This window comes from Rhododendron vialii, chromosome 6a, assembly GCF_030253575.1.
Source record: "Rhododendron vialii isolate Sample 1 chromosome 6a, ASM3025357v1".
NCBI lineage: Eukaryota > Viridiplantae > Streptophyta > Magnoliopsida > Ericales > Ericaceae > Rhododendron > Rhododendron vialii.
Window position 1 is genome coordinate 23,556,245 of NC_080562.1, and position 25,686 is coordinate 23,581,930.

At 39.2% G+C, this 25,686-nt stretch overlaps 1 pseudogene; it reads left to right on the top strand.

Moving 5' to 3' along the window:
- The window catches only part of LOC131328965 (protein FORGETTER 1-like), a 59,011-nt pseudogene that overhangs the window by 13,634 nt on the left and 19,691 nt on the right, over positions 1-25,686 (top strand).

The window sequence follows — 25,686 nt, forward strand, 5'->3', positions numbered from 1 at the left end:
TACCCTCTCTCGCTTTCTTCCCCTTCCAAACGAGGGAGAGATTGAGCTCTCTCCCCGTTTCTTTTCTTCTCTTGCGAACTCTTGCGTACCAAACGAGCTGTAAGTGTGGATGGGCAGAGAGTTTTGTTTCAGTTATACGTTTGGTTAGTAGGTTTCAGAAATCGTATCTCGTCGATGCCTTCTCTTATATCTTTGGGGATCAGTTATTTTACTCGCATGGAGTACATTTGTTGGATTTTGTTCAAAACCTGTTAACCCTATGTTGCCAGGAAATGTATATAAAAGCTGCAGAGTTCTGGGCAGAGTTGCGGGTGGAATTACTATCAGCAAGTGCATTTCTTTCGACTGAGAAGCCTAATTCTAGTCTGCTATGGCGCTTATACTGGGTGAACCGTCAGGTTCAAATGTTTAAGATTTTCTATATGGTGATTGTCCATTTGAATATAGTGTCTCCAAAAAGTATCATTTCTAAAATTTTTGCATTCAGGTTTTCTCAAAATACGATTTTATGTCTTTTCATTTTTTTCTTTTTGACAATGCTACTGCAGCGTTTCTTCAGACATGAGTATGTCAGCTAAGGTGCTTGCTGTTGTAAGACTTGCTACAAAAGCATTAGTGGAAAATAAGTGTGTGGTCATTGGCCTTCAGAATACTGGAGAGGCACGGACCGAGGAAGCTGTGACGAAATATGTGAGATTCTTTTTCCTGCATTTTTTGTATCCATATTTCTTTTGAGTACAACTAAGAAAAATGTTTAATCTCATTTCATATGTTCGTTTGCTTTTCTGTTATTGATGATTTATTTTTGTCCTTTGGGATAATGAATCTTATCTCTTCCGTAGGGTCTTGAACTCGATGATTTTATTTCGGGGCCTCATGAGCTGTTGCTTAAATTTGTTGAAGAAAATTATCCTTTACCTGAAAAACCTGAGGCCCTTTCAGGTTTAGACGTTTCTATACTGGGTCATCTATGCTGAAATGTCTATGCTGAAATCTCTTTGCTTAAAGTTCACTGGCCAGTTTTGTTATAGGTGAGGAAAGTGTCAAGGAGATTCAACGAAAAAGGCATTTAGCAACACCTGGTGTTTCATTCAAAGGCAGAGTTAGGAAAGTTGCCAAGTGGAGAGCTGCAAGCGATGCTGAAAGCGAGGACGAATCTGAAAGTTTCTTAGAAGTGGAAGTGGCCATAAGATACTGGTTGTGTGAATGACAAGTCTTTCTTTCATTTCCTTAGTTAATCTAAATCCCTTACTTTGAATGATATCGCGTCACTGCTTTTGTCATATGTGATGTAATTGTGGGATGGTTTAGTTCAAAATATATAGTTTCTTAGGACGTATTGCTGCTGGGGCCTGGGTTTGTTTGCTTAAAAGATCTATTATTAATTGTAGGGAGTATGGGGGAGTTTGTCTCTTCTAGTTGAGCACATTTATTGGCTATGGCTCTTTCTTTTTCTAAATATCCTTTCGATCTATGCAGCCGATTCTGGAAATGAATCTACCGAATCTGATGATGAGTTTCAGATCTGTGAGATATGCAATTCTGAAGAGGTATTTATTCCTTCTCTTTCCGCCCTTTCCCTTCCCCTGTTCCTTGACATTATTCAGTGTTTGAGTGCCTGCATTCTGTTACTATCTCCTATATTTTTCAATGTAGGAAAGAAAGAAATTGCTCAAATGTTCCTGTTGCGGTCAACTGGTACATCCTGCTTGTTTAGTTCCACCTGTAGTAGATGCAGTAGCTGTTGATTGGTCCTGTCATTCGTGCAAGGAAAAAACTGATGAATATCTCCATACAAAACAAGCCTATGTAGCTGAACTGTTGAAGAGGTTTTGATATCTCAACATAGATTCTTTTCTCCTTTAAATCTTTTCAGTAGAATGCGCCTTAAGAACCCATTTGGTTTGACCCTAGCAGCAAATTACACCCCAAGTTTCTGATTTCTCTCATTGAACGTAGACTTATGATTGGATTAATCTTGAGCCATTTGTCTATGTACGTTTAGATTCACTGATGGAATGGGTATTATTTTCAATTTACACCTCCCTCTCCTCTGGTAGCCGCCACCATACTTACTTTCTTTCTCATCTCTTTCCTTTTCTCCCACAGTTGGTGGCCCTTCAAGACAAACCTGCACAAGAGAACCCACAACCTTCAAACTTCACACCACTCTCTCTCTCCCCGCAGCCTCCCAACCTTCACCAACACCACATCTGTCTGTCTAGATCTGCCGATAGCCTTATTTAATTACGGAGTATTTCCATCCCCAAAGCCTCTAATCCTCCACAACCTTCATCACCTAGCACTGCCACAAAAAAATCTGGCACCGCCCCTCCAACTGGTGTCAATGAAAAGTAGAGAATAGCAGATTTTTTGTTTGCTGGTGCTCATGACCCCTTACTGCCTCTCTAATTTTGATATTCATTGTGGTATGCAATTTTCTGATTTCTGATTTGGTTTAAGCTGCTTTTGTTCAATTTTCTGGCATTCAGCTTTGGGTTCAATTTTTGGTGTTCAAGTTCTATAATTCTAGTGTTCTTTAATGCCCATTCTTGATTTTGGGTCATTGGGTGTGTTTTCAATGGGTAGGATTTGGGGCTAAGGTGCTGCTTGTGAGTGCTGGTTGCGGTGGATCAGTGCAAAGAGATTGGTCTGAGTTTGGAGTTGGAGTATCTGTAGGTGGTGGCACATGGGAAGTTCACATGGTAGAGGATCTGGTGTTGATGGTTGTGCGGGGAGTAGATAGAAGGAAAGAAGAGAGTAAAACAAAAGAAGAGGAGAGAGTGTTGTGCTGCAAGTGAAGAATAAGAGAGTTGGGTAGAAAGAGGCCAAAGAGAAAGTGCCACCTACTTGCATAAAATATCTTCCATTAGTCAATGTAATTAGATGTAGAAGGAGGGTTTGAAATTGATATCAACAACAATTTGAAGCCGTATGGTTTGATTGTGATGAAGGTAACTTGTAGAGTTGAATAAGTAAAAGGGTCAGACCCTGGGGTTTACTTTGTAACTTTTCCAATTTTCTGTGTCAATTCAAGATTGGATGTAACAATCTAACAAACTTGCTGGGGGTGGAGATTACTAGCTCTTGATTCAACAATTTGGAGTTCTAGTTTGAATACATTAAATCCTGGCTTTTGATTAGCTTCAAAACAAATATACGTTATCTTAGTGGCTCTGTTCTATATTTTCAAATATTTGATTGCAAGGTTGGGAAGTTACAAGTATTCCACATGTCTGCACTTGGTAACCCAAACGATCTCCCTTGGAAAGGCACTTTCTCATTACATAATCAGCATCACTTCCACAGCTGCCCCTGCATAGATGTATGAAGCACCACAATGACAATTTGCAGATTAGCGATAGAAACCACTTCTATGACCTGATTGTACTTTTCCTTTTATTTGGATTCAGTAGCAACTGGCTATAGCATTTTGGAGAGTTCTAACCAGTGATTTGAATCCCGTACTATAACCAGTGATTTGATTCCGGTACCATACCAGCCATTATGTACCACTTTTTAGCAAATCCGGTACCTTAAGAAGTAATTCCTTTTCGGCTCAAATACCTGTTGGTACCGGATGGTCCCAATGTTTATTTTTATTTTTATTTTCCTTTCAGGTAAATGTACACTTTTTGAGGTGAAAAAATAACAATAACTGCGATAAGTCCAAAATAGTACCCGGTATCTCACCAGTACTGTACTCTTAACGGGTACGGTATTCAGAACCTCGGTTCTAACTGGTTACCCTAGGAGGCTAGGATACTAATGTAATTTGCTTGAGGGTAGTAAGGTAGATTTATACATTACTTTGAACAAGAAGGTAGATTTAATATTTATACATGAGGCCTCGTTTGATTTGCGGATTAACTGCTTGGGATAGGACTAAATGTGCCTAATCTTGAGTTATTCCACGTTTGGTTCCCAAAATGACTGTCGGGATTATTAATCCCAGGATTAATTTTATCCCTGTATGGGGGGTACTAAATAATCCTAGGGGGGAGGTAGGATTACGTAGGATTAACAAATAAGGAATTGTTTTCAAAAATATTTCGATGATATTAAGATTGATTTCAAAAAGTATTTTCAGAATTATTTTCTTTAATATTAATTTCAGAAATTGTTTTGAAAAAACTTTTTTTTAAAATATATTTTTTCAAAACTTTCTTATTTTTCAAAACTTAAAAAAAAAACTATTTTCAAAACTTTCATGTTTTTCAAAAATGTTTTCAGAAATTATTTTTGTTAAAAAATACGAAAAATGTTTTTTAAAACTTTCTTTTCTCAAAAAATGATTTCAAAAACTATTTTGTTTGAAAAATGTTTTTAAAAAACCTTTTTCTTCAAAAAAAGTTTCAAAAACTAGTTTTTTTTTTCTTTCAGAAAATCGATTTTCAACTTTTTTAAGAAATTTGTTTTTTTTTTCAAAAATTAGTTCAAAAAAAAAAAAAAAACTTTTCCCAAATTGTTTTGTAATGAAAATGTTTCACAAAATTATTTGTTTTAAAATGTTTCTTTTTCAAAAGTTTCTTTTTTCGAAAAATGTTTTTGAATTTTTAAAAAACAAAATCCTATTCCTTATCCCATAATTAATCCCACGCGAATCAAACATGGAGTTGGGTGAAATTAGGGATGAAATTAATCCACGGACTATTAATCCCATGACTGTTAATCCCATCATTTTTTGTCCAATCAAACGAGGCCGAAGGGCATAAAACAAAGGAAGGGTCAAAGCGTGGTCGGTCATATTCAGAAAGCAAACATTGATGAATAATAGATGGAAGTGGTTTTTTTGCTAAACTTAGTCAGGGTCTTTTTTGTGAAAGGTAGAAGGTCCTTTCTTCTAAAATTGTTTCTTTTTTTATGTGGTGAAATATCTATGGTTGGCTGGCAGAGTTGACGACATATTTTTTTCAGTTAATATTATATTACCGTTAGAATTTAACTTGGTTTATATTCACATGGGGATAGGTATGAAGGAGCAGTGGAGCGCAAGTTGAAAATTCTTGAGATAATTCGTTCTTTAGATCTTCCCAACAATCCATTGGATGACATTATTGATCAGGTACCTACAGAAGGATAGCTGGTCCCTCCTTTCTAGTTATCATTTGACTTGTATGTGCTAAGAGTAGTTTATTTTAGTTATGCCTTACATCAAACTAGCATTTTACATGTGCGATGCACAGGCGATGTTCAGAGTTTGTATGCGAGTATGGTATATTTTTAGAATGAGTAATGTTTGAAACTTAAATGCAATGGTAAAAGTGCACTTTCAAAGGATGAATCAAATGTATAGTAAAATTAAAAACTTTTAAACAGTTTTAAATTCAACTTATATTCTCATAAAAAAATCGATATGAACAACTTGTCACTCTATAATTGCATGTCTTAACATTCCAAACTCGTTTTATGAATCACTATGAAAAATGGGTTTTGAACAAAATAGGTTGAGTTCTCAAGCATCTAGTTGGTAGACATATTACTAACTAAAGTGAGTCTTGGACCTAAGTCACCTAACTAAAAGTGATTAGGTCAGCTTTTCAAAAAGACAATAAAACCCTCGTAAAAGTTGACTATTTGACTTATCATACATTGCTGTTTTCTTACCAAAGAAGCAAGTAAACTATATAATGCTTAGAATAAGTAGCTAGTTTAATTGCATATTTACAGTTTCTAATTTCGGACTCTTCAAAGAATCTATTGCTGAAGTCTCTATTATAGTCTTAAAATATTATTCTTTTGTAAAAGGAGTTTTAAAAAATTCTACTCCCTCCGTCCCTTTTTAAGAGTCCCACTTCTTAAATTCAACTTTTTATGGAGACATCATGATTACACTTTAAAAGTTATAAATTTCTCTACTTACCCTCCATGGAGACATCATCATTACACTTTTTCACTAACTTTTTAGAATGAAATCTAATTTTAGGGGCAAAATGAAAAATGTACCAACTTTTATCTACTAACTTTGCAAAATGGACACTTATTAAGGGATAGCCTAAAATGGAATAATAGACTCTAAAAAAGGGACGAAGGGAGTAAAATTTATACCAATGCTAATCACGTACCTCTTTCACTATTTATTTAGTTAAAAAATATATCTTTATTCATGCAAAATGTGATAGCAATGTGATATCGTTGGAGGGAATAATATTTTTGTGGGGGAATAGCAAGAGACTCAAAGAAGTAATAGAAAGAGGAAGAATGAGGAGAAAGAGAGCTGGAAGATGAAGAGGGTATGCCTAGGACATGGAAGTGTTTTTTATTTATTTAGTTATAAACAAAATATAATTTTATTCATGCAAAATGTGATAACAATGTGCTATCGTTGGAGGGAACAATATTTTTGTGGGGAATAGGAAGAGACTCAAAGAAACAATAGGAAAAGAGGAAGAATGAGGAGAAAGAGAGCTGGAAGATGAAGAGGGGAAGTCTAGGACATGGAAGTGTGTTTTATAACACTTTGAATATGCTAGGAATTCCAGAAAAAGCTTTTGGTTTACTTGTGTATGTTATGAATATGTTATCAAGTTATTTATGTTAATTACCTGTGATGTTTGTGCAGCTTGGGGGGCCCTGATAAAGTTGCAGAAATTACAGGGAGGTGAGGCATGCTTGTTAGGGGCTCTGGTGGAAAAGGTGTTACTTATCAAGGACGGAACACCTGAGTTTAGACAATTTTTCTTTGTATATACCTTGATTAGCTCTTGGTGTTGCTAAAACAGAATTTTCTTTGCTACTTTAGCAAGGATGTGACCATGGAAATGGTCAATATGCATGAGAAGTAGCTCTTCATGGATGGTAAGAAGCTGGTTGCTATAATTTCTGAGGCTGGATCAGTTGGTGTGTCTTTGCAAGCAGACCGAAGGGCAGTAAATCAGGTATACCTATTTTTGTGGTTTTATTTGAGATTGTCATTGCCTGATTTGATCATGGTAGCTATTGCTGAATGCTTCTGTGCACCGATGATGTATTGAGAGAAAGCTCTCAAAATATGTTTTGGACCTTTTGGTACACAATGGGTATTAAAATTGGCTCATTTTTCAATTTTTGCGAATTAACTTTTTGTTGTGGTGGCTGTTCTGATGCTAGAAAAAAAGAGTCCATTTATCTCTGGAATTACCTTGGAGTGCAGACCGAGCTATTCAACAATTTGGAAGAACACATCGGTCAAATCAAGTTTCTGCACCTGAGTATAGGTTGAATTGGCATTCTAGTCCTATTCATCGTAAATATGTAGCCTTTCTTTTATTTATTTATTTTTTATGTTGTTGCATTATTGGGTAAGAGAAGCTTAATCAAAAGTAGAGTGATGCTAATGATTGCTTATCAAAAGAAACGATTGTAAAATTTAATAAACTCAACGAGCCAGTCCAAGTAACCCTTTCTGAAAATTTCTGAAATTGGTGAATGTCAGAAATCACAAAATGGGTTTCAAAAATAAGTTTTCCCTCACTCCTTACTTCCGCACAACCCCTAGCCACCACATCCCTCCGTCACCTCAGCCCTCCACCTCCTGTCACCTGCCACTACTTGCGGCAAACCTCTGCCAACTCCCTTTTGTCACCTCTAGTGAATCCATTCCCTTACGCAACCCCACCATTGACTGTCCACTTCTGGCCACTGCCTACGATGACCCTTAGTCTACTGCCCTGCCTCCAGCCACTATTTCCAGCAGCACTCCAGCAACTCCCTCTACCTCCAGTGTCCTCCTCGGTGACTTTCTTTTTTCTCGTAACTCCTCCGGCAGTCCAACCACCCTCTCACTTGATTTCTAAACAAGTTTATGCACCAAATATATATGTTTCTCTTTTCCACCAAAGGAACATAAACTTGTTTATTGTACATAGAATCAAGAAAACAGTAGAGTGGAAATCTACCAAACAAAGCCTTAGTTGGCCCCTCTTCTATATTTAGCCCTAGTTAATTGCTTAAAATTTATCGGGTTATGTCCGTGGTTGATTATTAGACAATAATTCCCCCTTCTCGAAGAGATGACTTGGCTTATGTTATTATTACTTAAATCATATGAGTGTTCTTTTCTTATATCCTTGATAAGTTAATCATGTTGCTGTCTGTTGTCTTATATACTTTGCAGGCTACTCTTTACTAATCTTGGGGGTGAGCGCCAATTTGCATCCATTGTTTCCAAGAGATTCCAATCTCTTGGAGCATTAACGCAGGGAGACCGCAGGTTGGATGTATTTATTTTTGGTGTTCAGTAAATTATCGACTCAGAAGATAACTATTGTTGCAAATCAGGACAAGATTGGCCTCAAAGCTATTCTCGGTGTCACAGGGCTGGACCATCTCTGAGTGCTTACAATTACGACAGTGCTTACAGAACAAGGGCCCTAATGGTGATGTATATAGGAATCATGGAGCAGGTTTTTGCTACACGTGCTCTCTCGGCTTCTTTTTACTCTTGTCCCAACCTTGCTTGCCCTTGCGACAAGCGACAACCGAGTCTCTGTCCATTTTGCAAAGTGGTTGGGGTTGGGCTGTGGGTGGATTGTCAGATTTATGAAAATTAATTCTAGGTTTTATTCAGGATGCTTTGCTAGTTCTATCTCCAGGTTGTTCATTAGATAAACCAGATACTATTCAGGAGTTTATGATCAAGGGAAAAGCTGCTCTTTTTTCTGTTGGCATAGTTAGAGATACAAGTTGGGGTAATTATTTTGGCATTCTTGTCAGTTGACTTAAATGAGTACTCCCTCCGTCCCTTTTTAAATGTCCTACTTCGTAACTCCAACTTATTAAAAAAACATCATTATATCTTTCACATCAATTTTTTCTTCCATTTTCCCTACTTACCCATCATCATTACATTTTTTACTCACTAATTTTTCAAAATGAAATCTACTTTTAGGGATAAAATAGACAATGTACCAACTTTTACCCACTAACTTTACCAAATTGACACTTATTAAGGGACAGTCCAAAAGGGAATACTGGACTATAATAAGGGGACGGAGGGAGTATTAAGAATTCTATTTGTACTTGTTTTGATAATAGTTGACGGACACTTATAATATGTTACTCTACAAGCCTTAATGCCAAAGTCCCAAGGACTTGGAATGGACGAATAGTCCAAAAAGCTTTAGACCCTATTCGTTTAAGTGTTTTGGATTTTGGATTCTAATTATTATCCTATTTTCCTCCAATCATTACTCTCATTTTTTTTCTCTCTCTCTCCAATTATTACCTTTATTTCCAATCATTACTCTATTTCTTTCTACACTCATTACCTACAAATCCAAATCCAAATCCAAAATACCAAAACGAACGGGATCTTAAGTGTTAGGAAATGAGCCCAATAGGTATATCAAGCTATCTAATACCCTCCCTAATTTGCAACTCTGTCTTGCACTTAGAGATGCAAACACACACACTTATTGCGGTAGAATGCAGAGGGGAGAAACAAAATACAAGTGGGTAACAAATGCAAATAGAGAGACTTTAACCCAAGATCTCTCCCAACACGAGTTCTGATACCATATTCAGTTACCAATTGTCCTAAAAGCTTAAGCTGCTAGGAAATGACCACAAAAAATTTATATCAAACTATCAAACAACATTAATTGACCCTAGTATTTTCTACTGTCAACGTCTATATGCTCAGTTATATTCAAGGCAACCGTGTCCTGTCCCATGGCTTCAATTCATGCATTTCTGACTTACCTCTTTTTGTACCCTAAACTTGGATTGGATCACTTGTTTTTTTCTAGTGTATGAGTTGATTTCATTTGGTCTAAACATCTCCATTGAGTTGTCCTCATTTCTTGTCCCGTGGTTCCACTTATAATGCCTTGTGAATACTTTCATTTGTTAGTTTGTCTTCACATTTTTTGAAGTGTACTTCGCCCTTTTGGCTTATTCTTTGTCCATTCAACGTGCACAACATTTCGCCAAACGTTTGCAGCATTTTGAAGAACTTTTCTTCTCATCTGTCTTTCTGTAACAACCAGTCTGATGTATTGTTGAACCAAGATGACGTTGGGCCACCTGAGGGGTTACCGGGTCATCATGTTTCCAGTTTGCTCAGACTGCAGTATATATATTGTTCTTTACTTCTTTAGTACAAGATAACCTAATACTGACTCTATTATGTTCCCTAAAGTGTAACTTAAGCCCTTGTGTTTGTGATTACCATGTTATCAACAAACAATATGTATCAGGTACATTCTATTGAACATGCCAGCTAATTTCATCGAGTTCTAGTGCACTTTGAGGATGACTCTCACGGGCATCAAATAGGAGAGCTACCCACTTACTTTTCATGAAGATGTAGACCGGAGAGAGTTGAGATTGTCTCAATTTAGTAGGAACATAAGGCGTAAATTATTTGGCAAATTATTTAGGGCACAGATATTGAAGTATGCTCCCTCTCCCTACCGGTAGACGTTTCTCTTTGTGCCCTTCTCCTTGTTCCCTTGCGTTTTTCTTCCCTTTTCTAGCTCTCGCTAAGGGAACTACACTTCCCTTTCTGAATTTTTGTCAGGAAATGGGAAAGTCTCAGGAAAGCTTTCAGGTCGTATAGTTGATTCAGACATGCATGATGTTGAACGTTTCCTTAATCGGCTTTTGGGACTGCCCCCTGAAATCCAAAACAGGTCTGCACTTTATGCACTCGTTGAATTTTGATAGACTTTATCTAGGTACTTGGGTTATAATGTTCATTTGAAACCTCTCTTTGAGTTATTTGTTAGCATCCTTGAACTTCTCATTCAAACTGCGCATTTGGAAGGGCATTTTGATTCTGGCATTGTTGACATGAAAGCCAACATTATCGAGCAACAAGGGACTCCAGAGTTTAAGCTTGTTCGGAAGCTCGTTTAGGTTCCATAGTATTCAATTATAATTAACCTCAATCTTTCTGCAGACTATTCATGTTGATCATATGTCTGGTACTCTGGTGCATCCATTGTACTATTTACTTTCATTCTGGATCGTGGTATCACATGGGAGGTATTCCTTTACCCAAATTAGGAAAAAAAGGGAAAAGCATAAATAAAAGCTCTCGACACTTTCCAAAATAAAATATATTAAAGTTTTTTACTTCTTTCTTTCTCCTGATGACCACAGATTTTCTAACTTGTGTCTTTATGTATAGTCTGCTTCTGTCTTGCTTGAGGAGAAGCAAAAAGATGGACTTGGTTCACCTAATGATGGATTCTTTGAATCTAAGAGGGCATGGCTGGGAAGGTGGCATTTTCTTCTAGCATTTGAAGGGTATGAAAGTTGTTCTCGTAGTCTCCCCTCGAATTATTTTTTAATTTATTCATTTGTAGTGGCATCTAATCATCAACTTAAAGATTATTTATATGATCTTTTATGTAGTCTGCTTAAGTGACGGTTTCATGGTGGATTCACTGGGTTTCATAGTGTGGGTTTATATACGTACAGATTCTGCTGGAGGATGGTGTGTGTGTGTGTGAGAGAGAGAGAGAGAGAGAGAGAGAGAGAGAGAGAGAGAGAGAGAGAGAGAGAGAGAGAGAGAGAGAGAGAGCATAAAAAGTGTAACATAATATGCTTGGTTAATGGTTGTGAACCTACAGCATTGGCAAGTGGCGTAGCTGCTATTTCAAAGGTGTCTCTTTAGGGTGGTATCGTTGTAGCGTGATTTCCGGAATCCCCTTCATGGAAAGTGCTTCTTTAGTTCTTTGACTTCTTTCAGTGCTGGTTTGTTAAGATTGCATGGATATATTGAATTTCTCTTTCTTCACTGATGATTTGTGCTGCTCTTTTAGGTTTATCCAATTTTTGGCTCTTTGTTTCTTAACCGGTGTTGAAATATTTACTTGTTTTTGATGTCATTTATCTCTAGAATCAATGCCTATCTGACTTACTATTCTAGTGTTTCTTCTGCAAGTTGTGCTCAGTTCTGCCTCTGGGTTGTATAAGATAGTTCGTCCTGCTGTTGGGGAGGCACTAAGGTATAAAAACTTGTGGTTAAGGTTTTCAGTTCCTGGAGTACTATGTTCTCCCTTTTCACTGAGTTTCCCATTCAATCTCCAGGGAGATGCCTCTAGCAGAACTTAAAAACAAGTACAGAAGAATTTTAGAATTAGAGAAAGCTCGTAGTGGCTGGGAAGATGAATACGAGGTTTCATCTAAGCAGGTAACTGTAAATTTTTTCTTTTTGATTAGAAGGTAACCTTAAAATAAGAATTATACCTCCAAGGAGGTCGCCTCATATGAGAAGCCATTGCAATTGCGCATGGATTTTAATTTTGACCATAAATGCAACACAATCACCGATTTTTCATTTTATATAACTATACGGGCAGGAAAAGTAGAAGTAATAAGGATTAGATGGATCATCATGTCATGATCAAGCCTGACTGGAATTGATGTAACCAAATCAAATGGTGAATTGATTGAGAGAGATATCCCTAAAATGGATACAGAGTCTAAGCTCACAAATATTTGTTATTCATCTATATATTTGTCCATTTGATCGCAAACTGTTCCATTGATTGTTATATATATTTGTCCATTTGATCGCAAACTGTTCCATTGATTGAGAGAGATATCCCTAAAATGGATATAGAGTCTAAGCTCACAAATATTTGTTATTCATCTATATATTTGTCCATTTGATCTCAAACTGTTCCATTGATTGTTGTGAGGTAACTATGCCTTGTTGCTTATGTTACCCTCATTTAAAATTTTCATTACTCACAAGTTCCTTGACATGCAATGCATTCATGGCCCCAAGTGTAAGATTGGTAGCTTCTGCACAGTTAGTAGTATACTACAGGAGGTAAATATTCTGGGTGGTCTAATTCTTCCTGTTTGGGGAACTATTAAGAGGGCCCTTGCTAAGCAGGTAACTTGGTCTCATATTCTGCTTCATTTGTTTGTGTTAGATTATGGATCTATTTGTATCTAGTATAATTATGTGTCTTATCATGTAATTAGTTTAAGTATCTAGGACCGTAGAGTAATTATTATCCATCTTTTATATATATCTTACATTGAATGAAATCAACCATAATGGGATTTTTCCTCTCCACTTACGTTATCTCTAAATCAAACATGGTATCAAAGCATGGTAACGATATACCTGCGTAACCTATTCCGACGATCTTGTTGCTGGTCCTTCTAATCGACTGGCTTCCTGTTTGGTCGATCACCCACGACTGTGCCTCCAACTAGTGTCTCCCATCTCTGTTGAGTCATCGACAGACCTTTCCGACGCCAGAGTTGAAGACCCAGTTGATTACAGCCATCATTGACCCTCGTTGGCCTTTCGTGATTGACACCAAACCTCTGACAACCCTCGCCGGAGATTCATCAGCCCCCGGCGACTCTTATCTGGTTGGTAGTTCGAAGTTCCAGAACAGTTCAGAACTAGATCTCTGTTTCACCCAACCTTCGGCCCTTGTTTTTTGTTTTGGACAACTTCTTTATGACCTCCGTCAGGCACTGGGCACTCGCCAGTCGCCGACGAGGTTAACTCAGCCAGCAGCTGCACTCGCCAGCCATCATCGGTCCACCTCTAACCTCCGGCGACCTCTGTTTGTCTTCTGTTTGGAATGGCTCAGCTTAATTTTTCGGTATTGGCCATCTGTTGTGAGGTATTGTGGGCTGGGTCAAGTCCACGACTGGGTCAGCTTAATTTTTGTACTGTTTGGAGTTATTTGAGACTTTGTTAGGGTTGTTTGTCTTCTCTTTGTTAGGGTTGTTTGTCTTCTGTTCAGTCCAGCAACTTATTTTTTACTTTGCCATTAACTCTTGTTGAAATGTCAGAGGATAAACAAAAGGCTTCCATTAGTACAAATAATGAGTTGAGTCGTGTAGGGACTATGGATAACTATTCTCTAGATATTTGCCACATTAAGTTGGATGGTACCAATTATTTGATTTGGTCTCGTACTTTTATTTTGGCTATTGAGGCCAAAGGAATGTCAGAATTCATTGAGGGCCCTGTTACTCCACCTGTTGAGGCGGTTGAACTGAAAAAGTTTAAATCTCAGAAATCATTAGTCATGACTTGATTGTTTAATTCTATGAGAGCTGATATTCGTCATACTTTCCTGCTCCTTGATACTCCACATCAAATTTGGACTATTGCAATCCAAATCTATTCTCAGCAAGGTAATGATGCACAGTGTTTTGAGTTGCGGAAAAGACTTCGTACTATGGATCAACACAATCGATCTGTTGCTGTTTATTTTGTTGATCTTAGTGGGGCCTGGCAAGAATTTGATTATTATTAGGGGTTTCAAGCAGTCTGCCCCGTTGATGCTGCTGCTTGGTTAAAAAGAATAGAGAAAGAGCGTGTGTATGACTTTCTTGCTGGTCTAGACGTGGAATATGATCCAATTAGAGTGCAGGTGTTGGGTCGTGTCCCGTTTCCATCTTTGGGAGAGGCCTATGCCATTGTTCAGCAGGAGGAGAGTAGGAGGGGTTCAATGTTGCAAGCTTCTACTTCTGATTGTTCTGCCTTGGTTGCTATTCCGCAGGGATAGTTTGGGTCTGGCAGTGGAAAGTCTTAGCCTGGTACTAGCAGTGGGACTATAGACCGTACGTCACTCCAGTGTGATCATTGCCACAACACTGGACATACCAAGGATTTCTGTTGGAAGTTACATGGTCGTCCTTCTCGTGGGTGAGGCAGTGGATGTGGAGGTCGAGGTCGTGGTCCCGAGCGTTTTCAGGCACAGGCACATGTTTCAGAGTTTTCTACCTTGTCCGATTTTGGGTCCAGTACAGGAGTTTCGTCACTTTCTGATTCTACTGGTGGTTTCTCTCAGGGGGAGATACAAGCTCTCAGGCGTCTTATGGCTCGGTCTGACTCTTCCTCTACTATAACTCCTACTTTCACAGCAGCTCCTACTGCATCCTATTTTGCTCATTCAGGTATTTCAGCTAGTGCATTCACAGCCTCTTCTGGTATCCCTTGAATTTTTGATTCTGGTGCTTCAGATCATATGACAGGTTGTCCCTCTGTTTTTTATTCTTATTCTATTTGTTCTGGTAAGGATAAGGTGAGAATTGCCGATGGGTCATTCTCTGCTATTTTAGGGAAAGGTTTCGTTCGCTATTCACCCTCTATCTCTTTCTTCAGTTCTCCATATTTCAAATTTTGCCACTAACCTTCTTTTAGTTAGTAGTTTTACCCATTCTACAAATTGTTCTGTGACATTTTTTCCTACTCATTATGTCTTTCAGGAACTGAAAACGGGGAAGGTGATTGGCAGTGGTAAAGCACATGGTGATATCTATTATCTTGAGCATGCACTTCATCCATCTCAGCCATTTTTATCATGTGGAAAAGCTCTACATGCAGATATGAGTTCCACTCTTTCTTTGTTACATCGGTGGCACCGTAGATTAGGTCATCCCTCTTTTGGGATATTGGAGAAACTTTTTCCTACTTTAGTTAAATATTATCTTAGGGATCAATTTTTTTGTGAAGCTTGTGAGTTTGGAAAACATAAACGCTCTTTTTATGCACTTATTAATAAACGAAGTGATACTTCATTTATGATTATCCATTCTGATGTTTGGCGTCCTTTTCCTATTACTTCTTTAAAGGGCTATCGATGGTTTGTTACTTTTATTGATTGTTGTTCTCGTGCCACATGGGTGTACTTACTCAAGTCAAAAAATGAAGTATTTTCCTGTTTTAAATCTTTTCATAAGATGGTGTGCACTCAGTTTGATACACATATTAAAATTCTTCGGAGTGATAATGAGACTGAGTATATTGATAAGATTTTTCGGACATATCTCGCTGATAATGGTATCATCTTTCAGACGATTGCGTTGACACTCCACAACAAAATGGTGTCCTTGAACGCAAAAATCGTCATCTTGCTGAGGTCGCTCGATCCCTTTTGTTCACTATGAATGTTCCCAAATACTTATGGGGAGAAGCTATTTTAACTGCTACGTATCTTATCAACCGTATGCATCCAGTGTCCTCAATTTTAAAACACCCATTGAGTGTCTGCCAAGCAGTTGTCGAACTACGACTCTTCCACCTAGGGTGTTTGGTTGTGTGTATTTCGTTCATGCCCCCAAACCTTCTGGGGGCAAGTTGGGACACAAAGCTCATAAGTATATTTTTGTTGGGTACTTTCCTACCCAGAAAGGCTATAAGTGTTCTGATCCTTATTCTAGGAAGATATTTGTCTCTATGGATGTTACTTTTTGGGAAATAGAGCTTTTTTATTCTCCCTCCAAACCATCTCTTCAGTGGGAGAATCAACAGGAGGAAGAGATGTTTACCTTTTATAATCATACTGAGGGGGAGACGGAAAACATTGGCGGGGAACCAGTATCTGTTAAAAGGGAAACACATGATATTGGTGGTGACATTGAGGAACAACTACCTGCACGTCTGCGAGGAGCTAACTTACAGCGGTATGCTAGACGTAGAAAGTCTTCATGTGTGTTACCACATTGTCAATCACAATCACCCACTCCAGTTTCAGATTCCTCAGTTGACTCTTTTGGTAATGATTCTTCTCTTATTGATCCTCCTCCTATGGATCCTGACAATTTTTCTATTGCTATTCGAAAAGGTGTTAGATCTTGTACTCATCATCCTATCTCACAGTTTGTTTCTTATGATTGTTTATCTCCTTCGTACAATGCCTTTGTCTCTTCTCTTTCCTCTATATCTATTTCACAAAATTGGCAGGATGCATTCAGGATACCTAAGTGCAAAGGAGCTATGGTGGAAGAGATGACAACTGTAAAAAAGAATGGCACCTGGGATCTAGTGTCACTTCCAGAAGGAAAGAAGCCAGTGGGCTGCAAGTGGGTGTTCACTATTAAGCAAAAGACTGATGGTACAGTTGAGAGATACAAGGCAAGGCTTGTTGCCAGAGGTTTTACTCAAACTTATGGTATTGACTATAAAGAGACGTTTGCTCCGGTAGTGAAGATGAATTCGGTGCGAGCTCTCCTCTCATGTGCTGCCCACTTGAATTGGCCTCTTCAACAATTTGATGTGAAAAATGCATTCCTCCATGGTGATTTAGAGAAGGAAGTGTATATGGATATTCCACTGAGTTTTTCTTCTCCTACAAGTAAGGAAAAAATGTGTAGATTGAAGAAGACACTTTATGTGCTGAAGCAGTCTCCTAGAGCCTGGTTTGGTAGGTTTTCTAAGGCTATGTTGAGTTATGGTTACAAGCAGAGCCATGCAGATCATACGATGTTCACCCGGCAAAGTAATGGTAAGATTGCTGTCCTTATTGTTTATGTTGATGACATAATAATGACAGGCAATGATGTGTGTGAGATTCATAATCTTAAGTCTCGTTTAGCTTAAGAGTTCGAGATTAAGGATTTGGGATCATTGAGATATTTCTTTGGAATGGAAGTAGCGAGGTCTGATAGAGGTATCTTTATTTCCCAACGCAAGTATATATTTGATCTTTTGAAAAAAACAGGTATGTTGGGATGTAGACCTGCAGATTCCCCTATTGAGGCAAATCATCATCTTAGTGGAGATGTGGGGAGCGTATTGATAAGGAGAGGTATCAACGTCTTGTGGGTCGACTAATATACTTGGCCCACACCCGACCATATGTTACTTATGTAGTAGATGTTGTTAGTCAGCTTATGCATGATTCTCGTACTTCACGTCTAAATGCAGTTTATCGTATTCTGAGGTGTCTGAAATCAGCTCCAAGAAAAGGAATTTTGTTCTCTAATCATGGCCATTTGCGATTGGAGGCATTCACTGATGCTGACTGGGCTGGTTCAGTAGATAATAGGCGCTCTACTTCTGGTTATTGCATTTTTCTTGGGGTTAATCTGATTACCCGGTGAAGTAAGAAGCAATCGGTAGTCGCCAGGTCTAGTGTAGAAGCAGAACATAGAGCTGTAGCTCATGGTGTTTGTGAGCTCTTGTGGCTCCAAACTTTGTTACGTGATTTGGGGTTTGCTAACAGTGTTCCGATGAAACTCTATTGTGACAATAAAGCTGCCATCAACATTGCTCATAATCCCGTTCAACATGACAGAACAAAGCACATAGATAGTGATTGACACTTCATCAAGGAAAAGTTGAACGAGGGTTTGATATGTATGCCGTTTGTGAGATCTGGAGATCAGTTAGCTGATATATTCACAAAAGGGCTGGGTAGCAAGAGTTTTCATCCTATTGTATTCAAGTTGGGCTTGATTGATATCTTTGCACCAACTTGAGGGGGAGTGTTAGATTATGGATCTATTTGTATCTTGTATAATTATGTGTCTTATCATGTAATTAGTTTAAGTATCTAGGATTGTAGAGTAATTATTATCCATCTTGTATATATATCTTACATTGAATGAAATCAACCCTCATGGGATTTTTCCTCTCCATTTACGTTATCTCTAAATCAAACAGTTTGTGATGTGGTTCATGAATTCCACACACGCTAGATTCTTTTTTCTGTAGCTTTTTGATTGGGTGATTAAATTGGCTTCAATTTTGAGGTGAAAGTATCTAGTATTCCTACTTATGAAACTACCTTAAAGTTAACAAGGCTTTTAGTACAGTTTTTATTTTGTTATTGTGTTAGTTATTTTACATTGTGAGGTGGGAAATAAGGGAGGGAGAACCTAACCAGTATATGCTCCTAGGTAACTGTAATTGGAATCCATTTGTCAGAACCAAGGGCTCTTTCTGTGGAAACCTCTACGAACAATCGTCGTTCATGAGGGAGTGCTACTCGATTGGAAAAAAGAAGAGTAACCTCATAGAACCTGGCAAAGTTATTGTCAATGAATTCTTGTCCTTGAGGTCAATCTAGTTTTTATTGTGATCTACAATCTCCTTGTATTTGGGGTTTTTGAGCCAGTTCTGTGTATAGGGGACTAATATAGTCCAATAACCCCCATAATTTTGCTGCTCCGAACATGATATTTGACTAATATAGTCCAATAACCCCCATAATTCTGCTTCTCCGAACATGATATTTGAGGGCTCACATTATTATGAGTCTAGTCCCATCCCCTACAGCTAGTAAATCTCTCCCTTGAAACTATTTTGGATTTTTATTTACAATATGTAGTTCAAATCATGCATACAGATGTTTCTCCTTTTTATGATATTGGGTACAGGGATGCCCCATTGGTGCTTCTTAGTGATCGTCACATATAAAAACTATGGAAATTGTCCACCTATTGTTTCTGTTGATATCATTCTAGTTCGGATATCGCCTTGGACTTTAATAAGATAAGCTTAATAGGTCATTGGAAAAAGCTGTATTCATCCTGGCTAACTATAACGGTCGACTATCATATAACATCCTTTTCAGGCCCGCCAAAGTCATAAACGACTTTGAGTTGTGCGCATAGAGGCTACAACTGACAATCAACACATTGTTGGGCTTCTTATCCCAAATGCTGCAGTTGAGTCCATACTTCAAGGTTTGATATTCTTTTATTCTTGTGCATGCAGATGAACAAATGTCGTCTAGCTTATTAACTCGTACTTGTATCGTAGTTATAAATTGTGCCGTTTGGTTTTATTCAAAGAGAAAAATAAAAACTACAAATCTAGTTTGTGCACACACGAAAATATATACTCCGTGTTGGCCATACCTCTTTTTCTACAAAATAAAAAAATTCACACAATTCCTCATCACCCTCTTCACTTATCTCATTTCACATTCTTTCTTCTTCTACTTTCATTTTCCCGAGTCACTTATTTACTGCCCATCACTTCTCTCGTTATTTGCGGGATTTAAAAAAATAATATTAAGAGGTGTAGGCATGTTTGGGTTTGACCTTGAGGTGTTTTGGGCTTGGCTCATTGGTTTTTTTAAATCCAACTTTTGGTTGGATCCCCCTCCCCTTCACCCAACTTGATGTACCTTTTGACAAATTTTCTTAATATATATTTTTTTGCCTATCAAAAAAATAAAAACTTCATTTGTGCTATCATGACTGCTTTCATGGCTATATACATAACATAATTATTGGAATCGGGTGGTCATTTAGAAGTTTCTCGACAAGCCCATCTGGTTCCTTGGTAAAACGATTAGAACAACCATGTTTTTTAATTTAATAGTACCGATCTATGAATATGATTAGTTACATCAATACAGCCAATGGTTTTCCATTATTATCTTTTCTTTTGGCTTCCAATTCCGTTAGTAGCCGATTGAACTCATCCAAATGCTCATTAAAGTTCGCTCCTTCGGACATATGTAAAGCATACAATTTTTTCTTTAACGGCAACCGATTCGTCAAAGACTTGGACTTGTACCGACTCTACAATTTTGCCTAAAGTTCTGCTGGATCCATTTCATTGATGACTTCTAGGAAAAGTGCACGCTCTATATTTCTGAGATACAATTGGATCATACTGTTTGCAAGTTCTCTCATCTCCCATTTGGCATCCATTAAATTTAGTTCATTTGACAAACCCTCTCTCGTCTAGTGAACTGAATTGCTCTTTGTCTGCATGAATTGCTCTTTGTTTTAGCTAGTATGCCTACAAATGATTATTATTATTATTATTTTTTTGTGTAAGGGTTATCAAGGGTGTATATTATCCAAAGTCCAGACCTTTATATCCTTGACATGATTAGCTCCGTCGAAATACTTTGATTGATATATTATTCTTCTCACAATGAGATACTGATGTAGAACACGTGGAGGCCCAATTCCATGATCAGCTGGACCGAGCCAAGCCCCGAAAGTCCAAACGGTATTTAATTTCAAATTACCCAAATTGGCTAAATTCGGACGAGCTCGGAATAGGCCCAAACTTGGTGGGCTGACTTAATTTCGCGCTCCGGTCAATTCTCATAACCCTAAGTTGATGATCGATGGTGCTTTTCGGCCTAATTCTTTCGTTTAGGCCTTCAATTGCGTTATTTTGCCGTTTTAGGAAAGATTTGTTTCGTTAATAACTCTTAGACCGTAATTTCTTTTAAGTTGATTCTTTTTGGAAAAGTCTTGTTTTTTTTTCCCGTTTTCAGTTTTAGGAAAAGCCCCAAATTATGGCACTTTTTATTTTCCAAGTTTATTTTTAGGGTTTCTAGGGTTTCAGCCTATTTAAGGGTTTGTAACCTAGAGTTTATGTAGCTTTTTTAAATCAATAATATTCAGAGATTTTCTCTTTCTTTCTTGTGCGCAAGAATTGCTCGTTGCGACAAGTTGTTTATCTCGTTTGGACTAGTACGCTAACTAGTCTCTCGTGAATTCCGCTGCGTCAAGTGGTATCAGAGCAAGGTTTTACCTGGTTCGATGGCACTAAACACAGAAGAAGACACACCCATTGACGTTGGTCGTGGGCTTACTGACCTAAGGAGGATGGCGGAGGATCAACAAGCATAGTTGACCGAGATCCGACAGGATACCCACACTCAGTTCACTGAGATCCGTGAGATGCTACAGGAGATGACTCTACAAATCCGCCAAAGGCCAGGGAAGGTTGATGAGGATCGTGCGTTTGGATTTGCCCATCGCCAACCTCGCAACCAGGATCGGAATCGTGCCGGAGGATTTGCCCGAGGCGCAACCGGTCGTCGTCAGATGGTAATACATGATGCTGAGAGTGAAGAATTCGAACCTGAGCATAATGAAGAACAAGAAGACCGTCCCGTCGGGCGACAACAACACCGGTTCGATGATTATCGCATGAAGGTGGACCTTCCCACGTTCAACGGTAATTTACAGATGGAGGAGTTTCTTGACTGGGTTTCAGAGGTTGAGAGGTTCCTTAATATGATGGAGGTTCCCGAGTCGAAGCAAGTAAAGATGGTCGCTTATAAACTAAAGAGCGGCGCTGCAGTTTGGTGGGACCAATTGCAGGCGAGACGACGGAGGCAAGGAAAAGAGTCTGTGACAACATGGCGCATAATGAAACAGCTTATGATGGAGAGGTTTTTGCCGTCTGACTATGACCAACATCTGTTCCGGTCATACTAGAACTGTTCACAGGGATCTAGGTCTGTTTTTGATTACACGACTGAATTCAATCGACTCTCAGAACGTAATAATCTGAGTGAGACTGAAGGTCAGCGCGTAGCGAGGTACATGAACGGGTTGAAGCCTTCAATTCAGGACAGGATAGGATTGCAGCCTGTTTGGGAAGTTGACGAAGCCCTTAACTTGGCGATTAAAGCCGAACAGATGGAGCGTAAACCAACCAATTCAGGGTACCGTCGAGAGTCGTTTGTTCCTGCTGCTGATAAGGGAAAAGAGAAACAGCCAACATTGCCTGCTTTTCAACCTAAGGTTACAGTTGGTGGTGGTTCTAAATTTGGAGGATCTAATCAAGCAGGTAGCTCTAATAACAGAAACATGACTAAAGCCCCTAATCCATATGCCAAGCCATTTGGGGATAAGTGTTTTCGGTGTAGCAAGCCTGGACACCGCTCCAATGAGTGTCCAGATCGGAAGGTGGGCCTAGTAGAAGAGGGTGGCGAAGAAGATGGGCCTGAAGAGGATTGGCCAGAAGAAAATTCTTATGATGTAGATTATGCAGAGGAGGACGGGGAACGAGTGAATTGTGTGGTGCAACGGGTGTTATTTGCGCCGAGAGCAGAAGGTTCCAATCAACGTCATAACATCTTTCGATCAAGCTATTCCATCAATCAGAAAGTATGTGACTTGATCGTGGACAGTGGGAGTTGTGAGAATTTTGTGGCAAAAAGACTGGTGGACCATCTGAAGTTACCAACCGAACTTTATCCCTCTCCATATAGCATCGGTTGGATAAAGAAAGGCCCCACGGTGAAGGTAACTGAAATCTGTAAACTTCCTCTTTCAATTGGGAAAATTTATAGATCTGAAGTTATCTGTGATGTAATTGAGATGGATGCTAGCCATGTACTGTTAGGTAGACCTTGGCAGTTTGATGTTGATATTGTTTATAAGGGTCGTGATAATACTTATAGTTTTAATTGGGAGTCACGTAAGGTTGTTATGGCTCCTTCCATTCATAAAGAGCCTATCAAACCCCCTAAAATAGAGGGGTCTTCGTTTCTAACAATTGCTACTTCCGAAGCTGAGTTTGTGACAGATTTCAAGGAGTCGGAACAGGTTTATGCTATGGTGGTGAAGTCTCTGGTTGTGGAGGAAAGGGACAAAGCAAAGATTCTGATAGTTCCTGTACCTAAAAAGATAGAGCCATTATTGGAGGAATTTGAGGAGCTTGTTATTGAAGATGTGCCTAATGAGCTCCCTCCAATGAGAGATATTCAGCATGCGATTGATTTGGTGCCTGGGGCAAGTCTGCCCAACCTACCACATTATCGGATGAGTCCGAAGGAGAATGAGATTCTGAGGGAGAAAGTAGAGGAGTTGCTGCAGAAGGGGCACATTCGGGAGAGTTTGAGTCCATGTGGTGTTCCAGCCTTGTTGACGCCAAAGAAAGATGGGAGTTGGCGTATGTGCGTGGACAGTCGGGCCATCAATAAAATAACCATCAAGTATAGATTTCCAATTCCTCGCCTGGATGATATGCTTGATATGTTGGATGGGTCGAAGTGGTTTTCGAAGATTGATTTGCGGAGCAGGTACCATCAGATTCGTATCCGACCGGGAGATGAATGGAAGACGGCGTTCAAAACTAAGGATGGCCTGTATGAATGGTTGGTTATGCCATTCGGCCTTTCTAATGCGCCGAGTATTTTTATGAGGGTGAAAAAATCAGGTTCTGCGGCCTTTCACTGGAAAGTTTGTTGTCGTTTATTTCGACGACATACTGATTTATAGTAAGTTTGAGGAGGAGCATGTGGAGCATGTGCGCCAAGTGCTGATGGTGCTGCAAGAAAATAAGCTGTATATTCAACTCAAGAAGTGCAGTTTCTTGACTTGCAGCTTATTATTCTTAGGCTATGTGGTGAGTTCTGAAGGTATTCATGTAGATGAAGAGAAGGTTCGAGCTATTCGTGATTGGCCAACGCCTAAATCTGTTACGGAAGTGAGAAGTTTCCATGGATTGGCCACTTTCTATAGGCGATTCATTCGAAATTTCAGTACTATTGTAGCACCAATCACGGAGTGCTTGAAAAAGGGCAAGTTTCTGTGGGGAGGTGAAGCGGAGCAAAGTTTCGCGCTGATTAAAGAACGACTTTGTACTGCACCGGTATTAGTCCTACCTAGCTTTGAGAAGATTTTTGAGGTTGAGTGTGATGCTAGTGGAGTTGGTATTGGGGCTGTTTTGTCTCAAGAGAAGAGACCAATGGCTTTCTTTAGTGAAAAGCTGAGTGAAGCTAGACAAAAGTGGAGCACTTATGATCAGGAGTTCTATTCTGTGATTCGCGCTCTCAAACATTGGGAGCATTATCTGATTCAGAGGGAGTTTGTGTTGTACACTGATCATCAAGCGCTGAAGTTCATCAATAGTCAGAAGAAGTTGGACAATATGCATGTGCGCTGGGCTACGTTCTTGCAGAAATTTCCGTTCATTATTCGGCACAAGTCTGGGGTGTCAAATAGGGTGGCTGATGCATTGAGTCGTCGGGCTGATTTGTTGGTGACTTTGGCCCATGAAATTGTGGGTTTTGAGTTCTTAAAAGAGCTGTATCCAGAGGATGAGGACTTCAAAGAAATTTGGGCAGTATGCGTTCAGAACCGGCCTGTTAGTGACTTTCATGTTACTGATGGGGTACTTGTTTCGTGGCAATCGTCTTTGTATTCCTCAATCTTCTTTAAGGGAAAGCTTAATCCGAGACCTTCATGGTGGGGGGTTAGGTGGACACTTAGGGAGGGACAAGACTATTGCGAGTTTGGAGGAGCGCTATTTCTGGCCACAACTAAAGAAGGATGCTGGAAATTTTGTGCGGAGGTGCTATACTTGTCAGGTATCTAAGGGTCAGTCTCAAAATACTGGTCTTTATACTCCTTTGCCTGTGCCTAATAATATTTGGGAGGATCTGTCTATGGATTTTGTGTTGGGACTGCCTCGTACCCAACGAGGTGTAGATTCTGTATTTGTGGTAGTTAATAGGTTTTCTAAGATGGTGCACTTTATTGCTTGTCGAAAGGCATCGGATGCCTCACATGTGGCTCGGTTGTTCTTTCGAGAGGTAGTTCGGTTGCATGGGGTGCCACAGTCTATTACCTCTGATCGGGATGTGAAGTTCCTTAGCCATTTTTGGGTGACTCTGTGGAGGATGTTTGGAACTTCGCTGAAGAGGAGTTCTACTGCACATCCACAAACTGACGGACAGACTGAGGTGACTAATCGGAGTCTGGGGAATTTGATTTGCAGTATCTGTGGTGACAAACCGAAGCAGTGGGATCACGCTTTGCCGCAGGCTGAGTTTGCTTTCAATAGTGCAGTTCACAGTGCCACGGGAAAATCACCTTTTTCCTTGGTATATGTGACATCTCCAAAGCATACAATCGATTAGGTTCATCTCTCGCGGGGTCCCGGGGTTAGCGTTGCAGCTGAGGCAATGGCTACGCAGGCTCAAGAGGTGCATGAGCAAGTAAAACAAAAGCTAGCTGAGACCAATGCGAAATACAAGAAGGCTGCAGACAAACACAGGCGTGAGAAATTGTTCAAGGAAGGGGATTTTGTGATGGTGTTTTTGCGCAGGGAGTGGTTTCCAGTGGGAACCTATAACAAGCTAAAGCCCAGGAAGTATGGTCCGTATGAAGTTTTGAAGAAGATTGGTGACAATGCTTATGTGATTGATCTTCCTGATTCCATGAAGATTTCAAAGGTTTTCAATGTTGCTGATTTATCTGAGTATCATGCTGAGGAGC